Source organism: Panulirus ornatus, chromosome 54, assembly GCF_036320965.1.
Source record: "Panulirus ornatus isolate Po-2019 chromosome 54, ASM3632096v1, whole genome shotgun sequence".
In the NCBI taxonomy this organism is placed as follows: Eukaryota; Metazoa; Arthropoda; class Malacostraca; order Decapoda; family Palinuridae; genus Panulirus; species Panulirus ornatus.
The window spans coordinates 6,909,801-6,929,590 of NC_092277.1; the positions used below are offsets into that span (position 1 = coordinate 6,909,801).

General features: G+C 44.4%; 1 long non-coding RNA gene across 1 annotated transcript in view; it reads right to left on the bottom strand.

Moving 5' to 3' along the window:
• The window catches only part of LOC139765368 (uncharacterized), a 159,704-nt gene that overhangs the window by 71,818 nt on the left and 68,096 nt on the right, over positions 1 to 19,790 (bottom strand). The window lies entirely within an intron of this gene.

Below are 19,790 nucleotides of genomic sequence, written 5' to 3' on the forward strand. Positions count from 1 at the left end.
GGAATTAATAAGGGCAGACAGTATGAATTATGTACATGTGTATATATGTATATGTCTGTGTGTGTAAAGAAGTAAGATTATTAGTGAAAGGGAAGAGAGAGGCATTTGGACAATTTTTGCAGGGAAATAATGCAAATGACTGGGAGATGCATAAAAAAAAAAGGGGCAGGAGGACAAGAGAAAGGTGCAAAAGGTGAAAAAGAGGGCAAATAAGAGTTGGGGTGAGAGAGTATCATTAAATTTTAGGGAAAATAAAAAGATGTTTTGGAAGGAGGTAAATAAAGTGTGTAAGACAAGGGAACAAATGGGAACTTCAGTGAAGGGGCCTAATGGGGAGGTGATAACAAGTAGTGGTGATGTGAGGAGATGAAGTGAGTATTTTGAAGGTTTGTTGAATGTGTTTGATGATAGAGTGACAGACATAGGGTGTTTTGGTTGAGGTGGTGTGCAAAGTGAGAGAGTTAGGGAGAAGATTTGGTAAACAGAGAAGAGGTAGTAAAAGCTTTGTGGAAGATGAAAGCCGGCAAGGCAGCGGGTTTGGATGGTATTGCAGAGGAATTCATCAAAAAAAAGGGGTGACTTTATTGTTGACAGGTTGGTAAGGTTATTTCATGTATGTATGACTCAAGGTGAGGTGCCTGAGGATTAGAGGAATGCTTGCATAGTGACATTGCACAAAGGCAAATGGGATAAAAGTGAGTGCTCAAATTACAGAGGTATAAGTTTGTTGAGTATTCCTGGGAAATTATATGGGAGGGTATTGATTGAGAGGGTGAAGGTATGTACAGAGCATCAGATTGGGGAGGAGCAGTGTGGTTTGAGAAGTGGTAGAGGATGTGTGGATCAGGTGTTTCCTTTGAAGAATGTATGTGAGAAATACTTAAAAAAGCAAATGGATTTGTCTGTAGCATTTATGGATCTGGGGAAGGCATATGATAGAGTTGATAGAGATGCTTTGTGGAAGGTATTAAGAATATATGGAGTGGAGGGCACGTTGTTAGAAGCAGTGAAAAGTTTTTATGGAGGATGTAAGGCATGTGTATGTGTAGGAAGAGAGGAAAGCGATTGGTTCTCAGTGAATGTTGAAATACGGCAGGGGTGTGTGATGTCTCCATGGTTGTTTGATTTGTTTATGGAAGGGGTTGTTAGGGAGGTGAATGCAAGAATTTAGGAAAGAGGGTCAAGTATGGAGTCAGTTGTGGATGAGAGAGCTTGGGAAGTGAGTCAGTTGTTGTTCACTGATGATACAGCGCTAGTGGCTTGTTAATGTGAGAAATTGCAGAAGCTGGTGACTGAGTTTCATAAAGTGTGTGAAAGAAGAAAGCTCAGAGTAAATGTGAATAAGAGCAAGTTTATTAGGTACAGTAGGGTTGAGGGACAAGTCAACTGAGAGGTAAGTCTGAATGGAGAAAAACTGGAGGAAGTGAAGTGTTTTAGATATCTGGGAGTGGATTTGGTAATGGATGGAACCATGGAACCAGAAGTGAATCATAGGGTGGGGGAGGGGGCAAAAGTTCTGGGAGCGTCGAAGAATGTGTGGAAGTCGAGAACATTACCTCAGAAAGCAAAAATGAGTATGTTTGAAGGAATAGTGGTTCCAACGTTATATGGTTGCGAGGCATGGGCTATAGACGTAGAGTTGTGTGGAGGTGGGTGGATGTGTTGGAAATGAGATGTTTGAGGACAATATGTGGTGTGAGGTGGTTTGATCGACTGAGTAATAATAGGGTAAGAGAGGCGTGTGGTAATAAGAGTGTGGTTGAAAGAGCAGAAGAGAGTGTTTTGAAATGGTTTGGACACATGGAGAGAATGAGTGTGGAGAGATTGACCAAGAGGATATATGTGTCAAAGGTGGAGGGAACAAGAAGTGGGAGACCAAATTGGAGGTGGAAAGATGGAGTGAAAAAGATTTTGAGTGCTCAGGGCCTTACCATGCAGGAGGGTGAAAAGCGTGCAAGGAATAGAGTGAATTGGAACGATGTGGTATACCAGGGTCGATGTGCTGCCAATGGATTTAACCAGGGCGTGTTAAGCGTCTGCAGTAAACCATGGAAAGTTCTGTGGGGCCTGGATGTGGAAGGGGAGTTGTGGTTTCAGTGCATTAAACATGACAGCTAGAGACTGAGTGTGAACGAATGTGGCCTTTCTTGTCTTTTCCTAGAGCTACCTCGCGCACATGCGGGGGATGGGGTTGCTATTTCATGTGTGGCGGGGTGGCAATGGGAATGAATAAAGGCAGACAGTATGAATTATGTACATGTGTATGTATTTATATGTCTGTGTGTGTATATATATGTATATATTGAGATGTATAGGTATGTATATTTGCGTGTGTGGATGCGTATGTATATACACGTGTATGTGGGTGGGTTGGGCCATTCTTTCTTCTGTTTCCTTGTGCTATCTCGCTAATGCAGGAGACAGTGACAACACCAAATAGAGTAAATAAATAGTCTGTGTGTATATATATGTATACATTGAGATGTATAGGTATGTATATGTGCTGTGTGTGAACGTGTAAGTATATACATGTGTATGTGGGTGAGTTGGGCCATTCTTTCATCTGTTTCCTTGCACTACCTTGGTAATGCAGGAGACAGTGACAAAGTATAATAAATGAATAAAATATACATACACAGACGTATACATATATACAAATGTACATATTCATACTTGCTGCCCTCAGCCATTCCAGTCGTCACCCTGCCACATATGAAATAACAACCCCCTCCCCCCGCCCATGCATGAGGTACCGCTAAGAAAAGACAACATAGGCCACAATCGTTCACACTCAGTCTCTAGCTGTCATTTATAATGCACCGAAACCACAGCTCCCTTCCCACATCCAGGCCCCACAAAATTTTCCACTGTTTACCCCAGATGCTTAACATGCCCTGGTTCAATCCATTGACAGCACGTCAACCCCGGTATACCACATCGTTCCAATTCACTCTATTCCTTGCACGCCTTTCACCCTCCTGCATGTTCAGGTTCAAAATTAATATTCTAATTAACTTATTTCCTGATATCATCTTCTTTATACCTATCATCGATTTTTCATCAATCTTATTCACTCATTGAGTTCATCCACTAGCAGTAGAAATTATTCTTCTCATTCAAAAATCCCTAATTTCTGTCATAAGGACTGTTCTCATTGTTAGTGAAAGAGAAGAGAGAGGCATTTGGACGATTTTTGTGGGGAAATAGTGCAAATGACTGGGAGACATATAAAAGAAAGAGAAAAGAGGTCAAGAGAATGGTGTAAGAGGTGAAAAAGAGGGCAAATTAGAGTTGGGGTGTGAGAGTATCATTAAATCTTAGGGAGAATAAAAAGATGTTTTGGAAGGAGGTAAACAATTTGCATAAGACAAGAGAACAAATGGAAACATCAGTGAAGGGGGTAAATGGAGAGGTAATAACAAGAAGTGGTGAAATGATAGGGAGGAGTGAGTACTTTGAAGGTTTGTTGAATGTGTTTGATGAGAAAGAGTGGCAGGTATAGGGTGTTTTGGTCGAGGTGGTGTGCGAAGTGAGAGGCTCAGGGAGAATGACTTGGTAAACAGAGAAGAGGCTGTGAAAGCTTTGCGGAAGATCAAAGCCGGCAAGGCAGCGGGTTTGGATGGTATTGCTGCAGAATTTATTCAAAAAGGGGGTCACTGTGTTGTTTGTTAACTGGTTGGTGAGGATATTCAATGCATGTATGGTTCATGGTGAAGTGCCTGAGGATTGGCGGAATGCATGCATAGTGGCATAGTGCCATTGTACAAAGGCAAAGGGGATAAAGGTGTGTTCAAATTACAGAGGTATATGTTTGTTGAGAATTTCTGGGGAACTATATGGGAGGATACTGACTAAAAGGGTGAAGGCATGTACACAGCATCAGATTGCAGAAGAGCAATAAGGTTTTAGAAGTGATAGAGGATGTGTGGATCAGGTGCTTGCTTTGAAGTTCCATGGTTTACCCCAGACGCTTCACATGCCTTGCTTCAATCCACTGACAGCACGTCAACCCCTGTATACCACATGACTCCAATTCACTCTATTTCTTGCCCTCCTTTCACCCTCCTGCATGTTCAGGCCCCGATCACACAAAATCTTTTTCACTCCATCTTTCCACCTCCAATTTGGTCTCCCTCTTCTCCTCGTTCCCTCCACCTCCGACACATATATCCTCTTGGTCAATCTCTCCTCACTCATTCTCTCCATGTGCCCAAACCATTTCAAAACACCCTCTTCTGCTCTCTCAACCACGCTCTTTTTATTTCCACACATCTCTCTTACCCTTACGTTACTTACTCGATCAAACCACCTCACACCACACATTGTCCTCAAACATCTCATTTCCAGCACATCCATCCTCCTGCGCACATCTCTATCCATAGCCACGCCTCGCAACCATACAACATTGTTGGAACCACTATTCCCTCAAACATACCCATTTTTGCTTTCCGAGATAATGTTCTCGACTTCCACACATTTTTCAAGCTCCAAATTTTCGCCCCTCCCCCACCCTATGATCCACTTCCGCTTCCATGGTTCCATCCGCTGACAGATCCACTCCAGATATCTAAAACACTTCACTTCCTCCAGTTTTTCTCATTCAAACTCACCTCCCAATTGACTTGACCTCACCCCTACTGTACCTAATAACCTTGCTCTTATTCACATTTACTCTCAACTTTCTTCTTCCACACACTTTACCAAACTCAGTCACCAGCTTCTGCAGTTTCTCACATGAATCAGCCACCAGCGCTGTATCATCAGCGAACAACAACTGACTCACTTCCCAAGCTCTCTCATCCCCAACAGACTTCATACTTGCCCCTCTTTCCAGGACTCTTGCATTTACCTCCTTACAACCCATCCATAAACAAATTAAACAACCATGGAGACATCACACACCCTGCCGCAAACCTACATTCACTGAGAACCAATCACTTTCCTCTCTTATGTATGTAAGAAATACTTAGAAAAGCAAATGGATTTGTATGTAGCATTTATGGATCTGGAGAAGGCGTATGATAGAGTTGATAGAGATGCTCTGAGGAAGATATTAAGAGCATATGGTGTGGGAGGCATGTTGCTGGAAGCAGTGAAAAGTTTTTATTGAGGATATAAGGCATGTGTATGAGTAGGAAGAGAGGAAAGCGACTGGTTCCCAGTGAATGTCGGTTTGCAGCAGGGGTGCATGATGTCTCCATGGTTGTTTAATTTGTTCATGGTTGGGGTTGTTAGGGAGGTGAATGCAAGAGTTTTGGAGAGGGGCAAAAATGCAGTCTGTTGTCAATGAGAGGGCTTGGGAAGTGAGTCAGTTGCTGTTCGCTGATGATACAGCACTGGTGGCTGATTCGGATGAGAAACTGCAGAGGTTGGTGACTGAGTTTAGTAAAGTGTTTCAAAGAAGAAAGCTGAGAGTAAATGTGAATGAGAGCAAGATCATTAGGTTCAGTAGGGTTGAGGGACAAGTAAATATAGGTAAGTTTGGATGGAGAAAAACTGGAGAAAAAGAAGTGCTTTAGATATCCGGGAGTGGATTTAGCAGCATATGGAACCATGGAAGTGGAAATGAGTCACAGGGTGGGGGAGGGGGCTAAGGTTCTGAGAGCCTTCAAGAGTGTGTGGAAGGCGAGTAAATTATCTTGGAGAGCAAAAATGGGTATGTTTGAAGGAATAGTGGTTCCAACAATGTTATAAGGTTGTGAGGCATGGGATATAGGTAGGGTTATGCAGAGGAGAGATGTGTAATAATAAAAAGAGTGTGGTTGAGAGAGCAGAAGAGGGTGTTTTGAAATGGTTTGGTCACATGGAGAGAATGAGTGAGGATAGATTGACAAAGAAGATATATGTGTCAGAAGTGGAGGGAACAAGAAGTGGGAGACCAAATTGGAGGTGGAAGGATGGAGTGAAAAAGATTTTGAGCGATCGGAGCCTGAACATACAGGAGGGTGAAAGGCATGCAAATAATAGAGTGAATTGGAACGATGTGGTATACCGGGGTCGACATGCTGTCAATGGATGGAACCAGGGCATGTGAAGCGTATGGGGTAAGCCATACAAAGATTTGTGGGGCCTGGGTAGGGAAAGGGAGGTGGTTTTGGTGCATTATACATGACAGCAAGAGACTGAGTGTGAATACATGTGGCCATTGTTGTCTTTTCCTCGCACTAACTTGCCCACACGCAGGGGGAGGGGGGTGCCGGGAAGGGATGAATGCAGCATGTATGAATATCTACTTGTGTATATATGTATATGTCTCAGTATGTATAGGTATATACATGTTGAAATGTATAGGTGTGTATACGTGCGTGTGTGGGCGTTTATGTATATACGTGTGTATATGGGTGGGTTGAGCCATTCTTTCATGTTTCCTTGCACTATCTCGCTAATGTGGGAGACCGACAAATTATAATAGAAAATTACAAAATATATTAGATCTGTTTATGTATGTAGCTTCACTGGCTTCAAACGAATCTTGTAAATCATCCACCTTTTATGTTAGACTTATTACTTTCCTTTCATTAATCTTATCAGGGACTTTTTTTCTTGACAATTACTATATTTTCATCCCAGCCAGTCTCCATACAACACTTCAGTTACTTAAAAATGCTTCAGATTATTCATCTGAATTAACACTTCTCATTTACAATTTTCCAGTTATAAGAATAACTATTTATTTATCTATCTATTATACTTTGTCGTTGTCTTCCATTTTAGTGAGGTAGCACAAGGAAACAGATGATAGAATGGCCCAACCCACCCACATACACATGTATATACATACAGGTAAACACATGCACCAATACATACCTATACATTGCAATGTATACATATGTATACATACACAGATTCATATACAAATATTCATATGTACATAATTCATACTTGCTACCTTTATTCATTCCCGTCACCACCCCACCACATGTGAAAGACACCCCCCTCCACCCGCACACACATGACATAGTGCTAGGAAAAGACAACAAAGGCCACATTCGTTCACACTCAGTCTCTAGCTGTCATGGATAATGCACCGAAACCACAGCTCCCTTTCCACATCCAAGCAATACAAAACTTTCCATAACTATTGTTGTAATTTTTCATTCACTTTTTACACTTATTGTAGTAGTCAAATAAGCATCCCTAGGAGCCGTACATCTACCAAAATGAATAACAGAACCGATCCAAAAAATGCATCCTTTGTATAAAATCATAAATGGAGCCATAGTAGATATACCTATTCCAAGAAACATTTCAACATTTTGAAACTTCTCTTCTCTTTTAGGATTATGCCTATCTGTTCAAATTCTAACAGGACTCCTTTTAGCTACACACTACAAAGAAGATTTTTCTAGTGTAGCTCACATTTGTCATGACATAAACTATGGATGACTACATCGTACAATACACACTAACGGAGCATGCTTTTTCTAAATTTGTGATTGTATACATATTAGATGAGATATTAATTATACATCTTTCTTGTTCATCGAAGTATGACTAATCAGAGATTTAATTCTATCTATTCATTCATTATGCTTTGTCACTGTCTCCTGCGTTAGCAAGTTAGCGCAAGGAAACAGACGAAAGAATGGCCCAACCCACCCACATACACATGTATATACATACACATCCACACACGCAAATATACATACCTATACATCACAATGTATACATATACATACACACACAGACATATACATATATACAAATGTACATAATTCATACTGTCTGCCTTTATTCATTCCCATGGCCACCTCGCCACACATGGAATAACAGCCCCCCTCCCCCTCATGTGCGCGAGGTAGCGCTAGGAAAAGACAACAAAGGCCACATTTGTTCACATTCAGTCTCTAGTTGTCATGTAATAATGCACTGAAACCACAGCTCCCTTTCCACATCCAGGCCCCACAGAACTTTCCATGGTTTACCCCAGGCGCTTCACATGCCCTGCTTTAATTCATTGACAGCATGTTGACCCTGGTATACCGCATCGTTCCAATTCACTCTATTCCTTGCATGCCTTTCACCCCCCTGCATGTTCAGGCCCCGATCACTCAAAATCTTTTTCACTCCATCTTTCCACCTCCAATTTGGTCTCCCACTTCTCATTCCCACCACCTCTGACACATATATCCTCTTGGTCAATCTTTCCTCACTCATTCTCTCCATGTGATCAAACCATTTCAAAACACCCTCTTCTGCTCTCTCAACCACGCTCTTTTTATTACCACACATCTCTCTTACCCTATTATTACTTACTCGATCAAACCACCTCACACCACATATTGTCCTCAAACATCTCATTTCCAGAACATCCACCCTCCTCCACACAACTCTGTCCATAGCCCACGCCTCGCAACCATATAACATTGATGGAACCACTATTCCTTCAAACATACCCATTTTTGCTTTCCGAGATAATGTTTTCGACTTCCACACATTCTTCAACGCTCCCAGAATTTTTGCCCCCTTCCCCACCCTATTATTGACTTCCGCTTCCATGGTTCCATCCACTGCCAAATCCACTCCCAGATATCTGAAACACTTCACTTCCTACAGTTTTTCTCCATTCAAACTTACCTCCCAATTAACTTGACCCTCAACCCCACTGTACCTAATAACCTTGCTCTTATTCACATTTACTCTTAACTTTCTTCTTTCACACACTTTACCAAACTCAGTCACCAGCTTCTGCAGTTTCTCACATGAATCAGCCACCAGCGCTGTATCATCAGCGAACAATAACTGACTCACTTCCCAAGCTCTCTCATCCACAACAGACTGCATACTTGCCCCTCTTTCCAAAACTCTTGCATTCACCTCCCTAACGACCCTATCCATAAACAAATTAAACAACCATGGAGACATCACACACCCCTGTTGCAAACCTACATTCACTGAGAACCAATCACTTTCCTCTCTTCCTACACGTACACATGACTTACATCCTCGATAAAAACTTTTCACTGCTTCTGGCATCTTACCTCCCACTCTATATACTCTTAAAAGATTTCACAAAGCATCTGTCAACCCTATCATATGCCTTCTCCAATTCCATAAATGCAAAATACAAATCCATCTGTTTTTCTAAGTATTTTTCACATACATTTTTCAAAGCAAACACCTGATCCACACATCCTCTACCACCTCTGAAACCACACTGTTCTTCCTCAGTCTGATGCTCTGACCCTCTCAATTAATACCCATCCATATGATTTCCCAGGAATACTTAACAAAGTTATGCCTCTGTAACTTGAACACTTACCTTTATCCCCTTTGCCTTTGTATAGTGGCACTAAGGATGCATTCTGCCAATCCTCAGGCACTTCACCATGAGCCATACATACATTGAATATCCTTACCAACCAATGAACGACACAGTCATCCCCCTCTTTTTTTCATATAAATTCCACTGCAATTCCATCCAAACCCGCCGACTTGCCGGCTTTCATCTTCCACAGAGCTTTTGCTACCTCTTTTATCTGTTTACCAAGATATTCTCCCTGACCCCTTCACTTTGCACACCACCCTGAAGAAAAATCCCGTATATCTTCCACTGTATCATCAAATACATTCTTGAAAATACTCACTCCATCTCCTTCTAATTTCATCACTACTTGTTGTTACCTCCCCATTTTCCCCCTTCACTGATGTTTCCATTTGTTTTCTTGTCTTACTCACTTTATTTACCTCATTCCAAAAGATCTTTTTATACTCCCTAAAATTTAATGATGCTTTGTTGCCCCAACTCTCATTTGCCCTCTTTTTCACCTTTTGCACCTTTCTCTTGACCTCCTGCTGCTTTCTTTTATACCTTTCCCAGTCATTAGCAGTACTTCCCTGTTAAAATCTTCCAAACGCCTCTTTCTTCCCTTACACTAGCAATCTTACTTCTTCATCCCACCACTTACTACCCTTTCTATTAGGTTCAGTAGGATTAAGGGACAAATTAATTAGGAGGTACGTTTGAATGGAGAAAAACTGGAGGAAGTGAAGTGTTTTAGATATCTGGGAGTGGATTTAGCAGCGGATGGAATCATGGAAACAGAAGTGAGTCACACCGTTGGGGAGGGGGTGAAGGCTCTGGTAGTATTGAAGAATAAGTGGAAAGTGAGAACGTCATCTTGGAGCAAAAATGGTTATGTATGAAGGAATAGTGGTTCCATCAATGTTATATGGTTTCAAGGCATGGGCTGTACGGAGGAGGGTGAATTTGTTGTAAATGAATTATTTGAGGACAGCATATGGTGTGAGGTGTTTTGATCAAGTAAGTAATGAAAGGGTAAGAGAGATCTGTGATGATAAAAAGAGTTTGGCTGAGAGAACACGATAGTGTATATTGAAATGGTTTGGACACACATAGAGAATGAGTGAGGAAAGATTGACAAAGAGGATACATTTGTTAGAGGTGGAGGGAAGAAGAAATGGGAGAGCAAGTTTGAGTTGGAGAGTGTAAAAGATTTTACGCGATCGGGGCCTGAACATACAGGAGAGTAAAAGGTGTGTAAGGAATAGAGTGAATTGGAACGATGTGATATACCAGGGTCAACGTTCTGTCAGGGGATTGAAACAGAGGATATGAAGTGTTTAGGGTAAACCTTGGAAAGTTTTGTTGGGCCTGGATGTGGAAAGGGAGTTGCGGTTTGAGTGCATTACACATGACAGGTAGAGACTGAGTGTGAATGAATGTGGCCTTTTTGTCTTTTCCTGGCACAACCTCCCTGGGGAGGGATGCTATTTCATGTGTGGCAGGGTGGGAATGGGAATGGATGAAGGCAGCAAGTATGAATATGTACATGTATATGAATGTGAAAGTGTATATAAATGTATGTATACGTTTATATGATGGTAGATGATAGAGCGGCTGATATAAAGCGTTTTGGTGGAGGTGGTGGAGAGGGTCAGGGAGAATGATTTAGTAAACAGAAAAGAGGTAGTGAAAGCTTTGTGGAAGACAAAAGCTGGCAAGGCATTGAGTTTGCATGGTATTGCAATGGAATTTATGAAAAAAAGGGTGTGATTTGTTGATTGGTTGGTGAGGATATTCAATGTATGTATGGCTCATGGTGAAGTACCTGTGGATTGGTGGAATGCATGCATAGTGCCAACGTATAAAGGCAAGGGGGATAAAGGTGAGTGTTCAAATCACAAAGGTATAAGTTTGTTGAGTATTCCTAGGAAATTATAGAGGAGGGTATTGATTGAGAGGGGTGAAGGCATGTACAGAGCATCAGATTGGGGAAGAGCAGTGTGGTTTCAGAAGTGGTAGGGGATGTGTGGATCAGGTGTTTGCTTTCAAGAATGTATGCGAGTAATACTTAGAAAAACAGATGGATTTCTATATGGATTTTATGGATCTGGAGAAGGCATATGATAGGGTTGACAGAGATGCTTTGTGGAAGGTTCTAAGAGTACAAAGTGTGGGAGGTAAGTTCTTACAAGCAGTGAAAAAATTTTTTTCCATGGATGTAAGGCATGTGTAAGAGCAGGAAGAGAGAAAAGTGACTGGTTCCCATTGAATGTCGGTTTGCGGCAGGGGTGCATGATGTCTTCATGGTTGTTTAATTTGTTTATGGATGGGGTTGTTAGGGAGGTGAATGCAAGAGTTTTGGAAAGAGGGGCAAGTATGCAGTCTGTTGTGGATGAGAGAGCTTGGAAAGTGAGTCAGTTGTTGTTTGTTGAAGATGCAGCGTTGGTGGCTGATTCGGGTGAGAAACTACAGAAGTTGGTGACTGAGACTGGTAAAGTGTGTGAAATAAGAAAGTTGGGGAGGAAATGTGAATAAGAGCAACGTTATTAGGGTCAGTAGGATTGAGGGAAAAGTCTACTGGGAGGTAAGTCTAAATGGAGAAAAACTGGAGGAAGTGAAGTGTTTTAGATATCTGGGAGTGGATTTGGCAGCGGATGGAAACATGGAAGCGGAAGTGAGTCACAGGGTGGGGGAGGGGACGAAAGTTCTGGGAGCATTGAAAAATATGTGGAAGGCGAGAACACTATCTCGGGAAAGGAAACATGGGTATGTTTGAAGTAATAGTGGTTCCAACAATGTTATATGGTTGCGAGGCATGGGCTATAGATAGAGCTGTGCGGAAGAGGGTGGATGTGTTGGAAATGAGATTTTTGAAGACAGTATGTGGTGTGAGGTGTTTTGATTGAGCAGGTAATGAAAGGGTAAGAGAGATGTGTGGTAATAAAGAGTGTGGTTGAGAGAGCAGAAAAGGGTGTTTTGAAATGGTCTGGTCATATGGAGAGAATGAGTGAAGAAAGATTGACAAAGAGCATATATATGTCGGAGGTGGAGGGAACGAAAAGTGGGAGACCAAATTAGAGTTGGAAGGATGGAGTGATAAAGATTTTGAGCGACTGGGGCCTTAACATGCAGAAGGGTGAAAGGCATGCAAGGAATAGAGTGAATTGGCACGATGTAGTATACCGGGGTCGACATGCTGTCAATGGATTGAACCATGGAATGTGAAATGTCAGGGGTAAACCATGGAAAGTTTTGTGGGGCCTGGATGTGGAGAGGGAGCTGTGGTTTCGGTGCATTACACATGACAGCTAGAGACTGAGTGTGAACAAATGTGGCCTTTATTGTCTTTTCCTAGAGCTACCTTGCATGTGCAGGGGGAGAGGGTTGTCATTTCATGTGTGGCTGGGTGGCGATGGGAATGGCTACGGGGAGTGAGTATGAATATGTACATGCGTATATATATATTTGTCTATGTATGTATATGCTTGTATACATTGAAATGTATAGGAATATACATGTGCTTGTGTATGTATATACATGTGTATGTGGGTGGGCTGGGCCAATCTTTTGTCTGTTTCCTTGCGCTACCTCTCTAATGCAGGAGACAGCGACAAAGCAAAATAATAATAATATATATATATATATAGAGCTTTGCGGAAGATGAAAGCCGGCAAGGCAGCAGGTTTGGATGGTATTGCAGTGGAATTTATTAAAAAAAGGGGGTGACTGTATTGTTGACTGGTTGGTAAGATTATTTAATGTATGTATGACTCATGGTGAGGTGCCTGAGGATTGGCGGAATGCGTGCATAGTGCCATTGTACAAAAGCAAAGGGGATAAGAGTGAGTGCTCAAATTACAGAGGTATAAGTTTGTTGAGTATTCCTGGTAAATTATATGGGAGGGTATTGATTAAGAGGGTGAAGGCATGTACAGAGCATCAGATTGGGGAAGAGCAGTGTGGTTTCAGAAGTGGTAGAGGATGTGTGGATCAGGTGTTTGCTTTGAAGAATGTATGTGAGAAATACTTAGAAAAGCAAATGGATTTGTATGTAGCATTTATGGATCTGGAGAAGGCATATGATAGAGTTGATAGAGATGCTCTGTGGAAGGTATTAAGAATATATGGTGTGGGAGGAAAGTTGTTAGAAGCAGTGAAAAGTTTTTATCGAGGATGTAAGGCATGTGTACGTGTAGGAAGAGAGGAAAGTGATTGGTTCTCAGTGAATGTAGGTTTGCGGCAGGGGTGTGTGATGTCTCCATGGTTGTTTAATTTGTTTATGGATGGGGTTGTTAGGGAGGTAAATGCAAGAGTTTTGGAAAGTACGATTCTCCATACTACGCCACTCCCGAGTTGCGTCGAAGAGTGCTCCGTATGCACTCCCCCCCCCTCCCCTTCCTCCGTCCGCGCCCACTCGTGCACACTCATGCTGTCCTGACACCTAGCGAGACCTTAGCAATTTCTTCTCCCTTACTTCGCCTTTTGAGATGACAAGACGATCCTGTATTCCAGGATCCACGTCCCTATAGTCAACCCCAAGTACTGCGGTACAGCTCGCGCTTAGTATTTCGAGTTATACACCTATGATTCAGATGGGACTTTAGATGTAGTCCCCACGCCACGAGCGATGCAGCCATATAAAGACCATAGCATCTGTCATCTTGTTCCCACACATACTGCGGCCAAGCCCTTCTCTATGGCAATACTCTGTACCATACTTAGATCGTCCTAATGTGACTGTGTCAGGCGATACGCGCTCTGCACAATGTGCGCCCGCCTCTTCGTGTATCTGCGACCCCACCCCAACCCCCTACCCCTAACCAACCCCCCCCTTCAACAACCCTCCCCTCCCATTTAAGAGTCGGAAAGCTCTGACGTTCTACCCTCTTGTGCCCCTCGTATGGTCCCCGCACAGAGACGATAGAATTCGAAACAACCCCCCATACAGCCCCCAGGCCTCCTCGCACCCTAGCACTAGCAGCGTCTCGACCCCTAAGGAAGCGGCACCACGGCTCCATCAGGCCCGTGACTGTCTGTCCCCTAGACGAATGACCATTCGGATCCACACGGCCTCGAGCGCCTGTCGCTGATCAGAGGAATATGTAGATTACCCTATCCCCTTCCAAGTCGAATCCTAGTCACTCTGTCCGAGGCATTCCTCTTAGACCTCTACCATCGGCTATAATCTGTCTGTGAAGATGCGTAAGTCATAACTCCTGTCAGATGACCCTTGTGTCGGCCTGTAGCTCCCCTCATTGTTACATGTGTGTAAATACCCATCCTTGGGATACCGGCCTTCCCTTGTGTCACTTTGTCCCTCTACATTAATCATAATAAGAGTCCCACATTACGCCTAATCACCTCTGTCCTACCGCCTATCGCCGACAGAGCCCCCCGCCCCTCAGGCAGCTACCTTCACTATAGAGAACCCAATGATCAAACAATATTATTATCCCACCTAACTCAAGCCCTAACCTATGTAAATGATTCATCGTCTAAATCACTCTCTGTTCTGTTTCACACCGCAACTCTGTTGTCGCTCGTCACTACTGCTGTCGCTCATAGATTCTTCTCTGTGACGATACCGGCTTGGCCTCTCCCCTTCGACCAGATTCCATGCGTTTGAAGCTAAAAGCTCCTTTCGATGCGGCCAATATACGTGTGAAGTGATCCGCTAGCGACATGTAACATCAGGTGCGTAAACACACCACCTACGACCCCCTACTCCTCCCTTCCCTGTTACCTATGTTCTATTATAGCACTGTGCGACAACTCTCCCCTCCCTCGCTCCCCGTTTATACTCTATACTTTAAACTAGCGCCACTGACTGACATTGGCCACGGTATCTCTACGAGCGTACACTCCCGTGACATCCAGGATGTACGCATCATCTTTTTGTATGTTCTCGCTCAATTATGTATCCACCACCTCTCGCCAAGAATGTCAATTGTCATGCACTCGCACCCGTTCTAACGTACGCTATAGTAGTATGTGTGTATTACCCCGCCTCCCCTTCCGGATAGAAAGCGTGCGAAGTAACTACTCAACACAGAGGGATAAACAAGTAGTAACCCCCGCACTCCGTGCAGAATGTACCTCGTCTGATATCTGTTTCCATCAAATGTACGTACTATCCTTCCAACCCCCCATCATCGTACGCGCCGCGCCCCATCTCCCTTTCCTCACTGAAACTATAACGCACCAACGCGTGTCCTACCCTAGACGCGCCGTTGCCGATGAATACTCCGCGCAGAGTGAAAGTGACGCCCTCTCGCCATGTAGCACGTAGCGAATCTTACACAGTCCGTTATATTTTCAATCATGTCACCCGTTCCATGGGCACTCAGTCGCACTATAGCCGTAGGTCAGTAGGCATCTTGCAGATATCCCCATCATAGACTGGTGCTCCGCACGCCATGTCCTGCGTCTTTCAATCCATGAAAGACTGACCGCTTCGAAGCTTCAGATGTATGTCTCTCTTAAACTAGTGTAGCTCGGTTCTTCCCCCTCCAGATTTTCTCACCGACACACGCACTGTAGGTTCTCAACGAGCGCCCGCTCCTCCGAGCTCACCTATTCCTCCTATGATTATCTTCTCTCATAGGTCGTACTGCGCGGCGAGCGGGTCTCGTCGCCCAGACCTTGTGTGTCACCTGATCTCAGCCGTCCTCTCCCCCCCCTCTCGCCGCAACTGTGTACCCTTCGTTAGATCAACACCGCGAAGAGAGTCATGCTGTTCCATCACAGCCGCATGCCCTCCTAGAAAAATAATTATAAATTATACCAAACTGTTACAAATATTATAACTTACTGTCTACATAATACGTAACGTCTATCTGAGTCGATGTATAGCTCTGCAGCCTGCGCCTCGCTCCACCCGCTCTTCACTCTTAGCGATCTACCCATTCACTCATCAACCCCCTCTTCCCGCCTCCCCGTAGCTGTCATATGTGAATCACAGAGAGACAGCAAAAGAAAATGGACTTCTCTACATCCGACCCGACCACATACACCAATTGTTATGTATACCAACTCGACGCAGACACTCTATCGTATACTGCTCCCCATACGATCGAACCCCCTGATAAGAAACCTATCCACATTTCAATACATCATCATCACTACCAATGATAGAAACGCAGACCTCAACTGCGTCCCTTTCTCTAGTCAACCTACTCCCTCTCTCGAGACATAATCACACAACACCAGTGTCAAGCCTTAACTAGACGCCTACCTCACGTTGTGTCCACGCCCCTATAAAAGTGTCCATAATTCGCTGTGTCGCCTACCGCGCCCTATCGTACTGTATCTCCCATCTCAGCCACTTACACCAGATAGGAACCGTACATTCCATCAAGAATCCGGAATATGCTAACCAAACCCTCCCCTGCATACCTGTCGACTATAGCTGAGATGGAGGACTAGTGCTAGGAATAAAATCACTTAAAAAGGCCTACACCCAAATTCCGTCTTCATACTCCTAACTCTCCGACTCATGTCTATATTGAACTAGATCATGTAATATAAATAGACACTCTACCTTATAATCTCTAAACAGTCCTCCTTAACGCCCAAACACGCTAACACTTGTAGCCTCTCACCTAACAGATAACTTCTACACAACATTAGCTTTGGCTGTCTACCGCCAGGTGACCGCGTGTACCATGTGCCATCTGTCGCGCGCTGTTCCGTGATGTTGACTCATATTCCACGTGCTCAGGACCCCTGTACTGCCCCCACCCCCACCCCTCATGTAACACATCGTTTCCGGAATTCTCCTCTCTATCTACCCGCGTTGCCTCAGCCCGCTTCCTCCTCTCACGTCCTGCATGATTGTCAGGCCCCATCGTTCATCTCTGCACACTCCATCATGCCTTATTTCACACTGCCCCGAACCTTTTCCACTCCTCATTTTGTCTCCCATCCTCTACGATGTGCTACACTACATCTTCCCACGGACATAATATCTATCTCTGTCAATCACCCCTTATACTATCCGTACCTATCTCTTGTCCAATCCACTCAATCTCTCTTACATAGACCCCGCCTGACGCCATCCACAACCCATTCCTCAACAAACCAGTAATCAACCCACCTGCTGTTCGGCATCTCACTGCAACCCCCATCACATCTCTTTCTCGCACTTCCTCCGAGACAGCATCTTCTTGTATAACACTCTTAAAACATTCCGCACAGTCACATCGACGTGTCAGAGTGACCCACCCTTCTGACTAATCCCACAGTAGGCATCGATTCTCTTTAGACAAACAATACTCATTGTTCCCGCCTCCTCCACCCTCTCTACTCCACCCTAAACCTACACTCCGCGTCCCCCCCCCCCTGCGCATCCAGCTTGTTATCTAGAAAGCCCACGCCTCGCCTTACCACTACCCCTCCTGTACACAAATACAACAAATTTTCTGTAGTGAGCCCAAACCACCTCAGTTCTCTCTGCCTCTTCAACATGTACTAATATATTTGCTACCCGAGATTCATTTGTTGTCCTCCTGTGAACAAACTCCTACTCAGTCCCGACCGTATACCACCAAAAGCGAGACACATCCTCAAGCCTTACAAGTTCCACGCTCCCTCCCAACCCCCCTACTCTCGCTTTCGATCTGCTTCCGCATCCTACCCGCCGTACACCTCAAAGATAACAGACTCGGGACATAGTCCCCTCCTCCCAGCCCCAAATGTCGCAAACAAACACCTCGACCTTTCTACTACATATCTCTCCTTTCATCCTCCACCAGTCACCACAACTACTACCTAAAAACCCCACCCCAAGTCTCCCAGATTAGCAACTTGCCTCTTACACCATCTCAACTGTCCTACATTTTCCTCCCACCCGCCTACATCCCATAGCTGTATGCTCCTCTACTTCCAACCACATTAGTCGCTATTATCTCGTCTCTTCTTTCGCACTAGACCATAAGATCTCAGTGAATACCCGCAAATCATCTAGCGTCACCTCTAACCGTCTTATCCTGCCCCACAACTGTGTGACCCTATGACCCTGTGAACTCAGAGCCACCTACAGCACTAGTCTCATCCATCACCCCGCCGCACAAAAAACACCTGAGAACATCTATCACAACGTCCCAAGCGCTAACGTTCTCCGTGATCATCAACCAGCCACTCGCATCCAAGTGTCTCGTTCAGACCTCCTCTTTGACTCACTCAGAGACTCTCGGCATGTCTCTCCTTCACGCTACTCCCTGATATACACACAATCACTTCTCAGAACTCTACTCCACTACCTAGAAACCAACTTATATAACCAGAGAAAAACCCTGACTAGACATCGTCCGACACTACCCCCTGCATCTAGACTACTATCCTCCTTTACATACTGTTCGATATGATGTACCACAGATAATATGTGCTCCTCTCCCCCTATCACTACACGCCCGCTACTCCAAGTCATCGCCCTAATACATGTCCTCTGATCACACATGAGAACTCTCGCTTCCTGACATCTCCTCACTCATACACAACCTTCCTAGTATCTACCATCACACTACCATAACTATCGACTACCAAATCCTCCACCTGTCCAATTAAGAATGCTCCTTCAGACATACGCTCCTAACACCTACCCGCCCCATAATTCCCATTTCGTTTCGACCCAGTACGCCTCACTCTCCCATCGCTGACTCTACACATACTCACCCTAGAGATAAATGTGACAGAATTCTCTCTAAAGATACCTACCCTCACTCACATTCTCAAGATACTGAGTCCCAAAGAGATCCTCCAACCCACCCCCCTCGCTCCCCCATCCCTTTCACTGATCCATACACACAGCATCGCGTAAGACACAACACCCTGTGTGATCATACAAGCCCCGCCCTGTAGGCTCTACAGTCGATTCAATTCGCACTTTGCCATCTCTCCTCCCTGTCACAATTCGTATACCACCTATCATCACTCTCATCTGTTATATACATAGCGACTCCCCTAACACCCGCTAATCCATGACCTTGTAAGATAGCTTCCTCAGAGATCCATAAAGATAGCACTCACCAGTCTCGCTACTCACCCTATTCTGATACCCCCCTGTTGTTCTCTCCCACTTCTCGTCACATGGCACACTAAGACCCCCGCATACGACTCACCTCATCACTTTCACGTAGACACAACCTGCACACCACACCCCCCCCCCTCCACCCACCTCCCCCTCCCCCCACTCACCTGTCCCCCCCGCACCACCACACTCACCCCTCAACCCATCCGATGAAACTACACTACTAACATCCTTTCAGTACAATACCCTCTCACTCTCTGTGACACTCACACTCCAGTGCTAGACAAGATCACAGTGATAATCCATCATTACATGCGCTCGCAGATAATTTCACCACTCGCACTGACTCTCTCCTTTCCAAAAACACCATGATCGCTATATGCCCCTGATCACTGATCTCCTCTCTACTCTCCGACAAGATCCGGCACTGCTACTCTCCCTCTCTCTTATATGCCCTCTTGTAATCTACACACTCAGAATCAATTGTTCCTCAATACAATCCCGCTGCTCATCCAA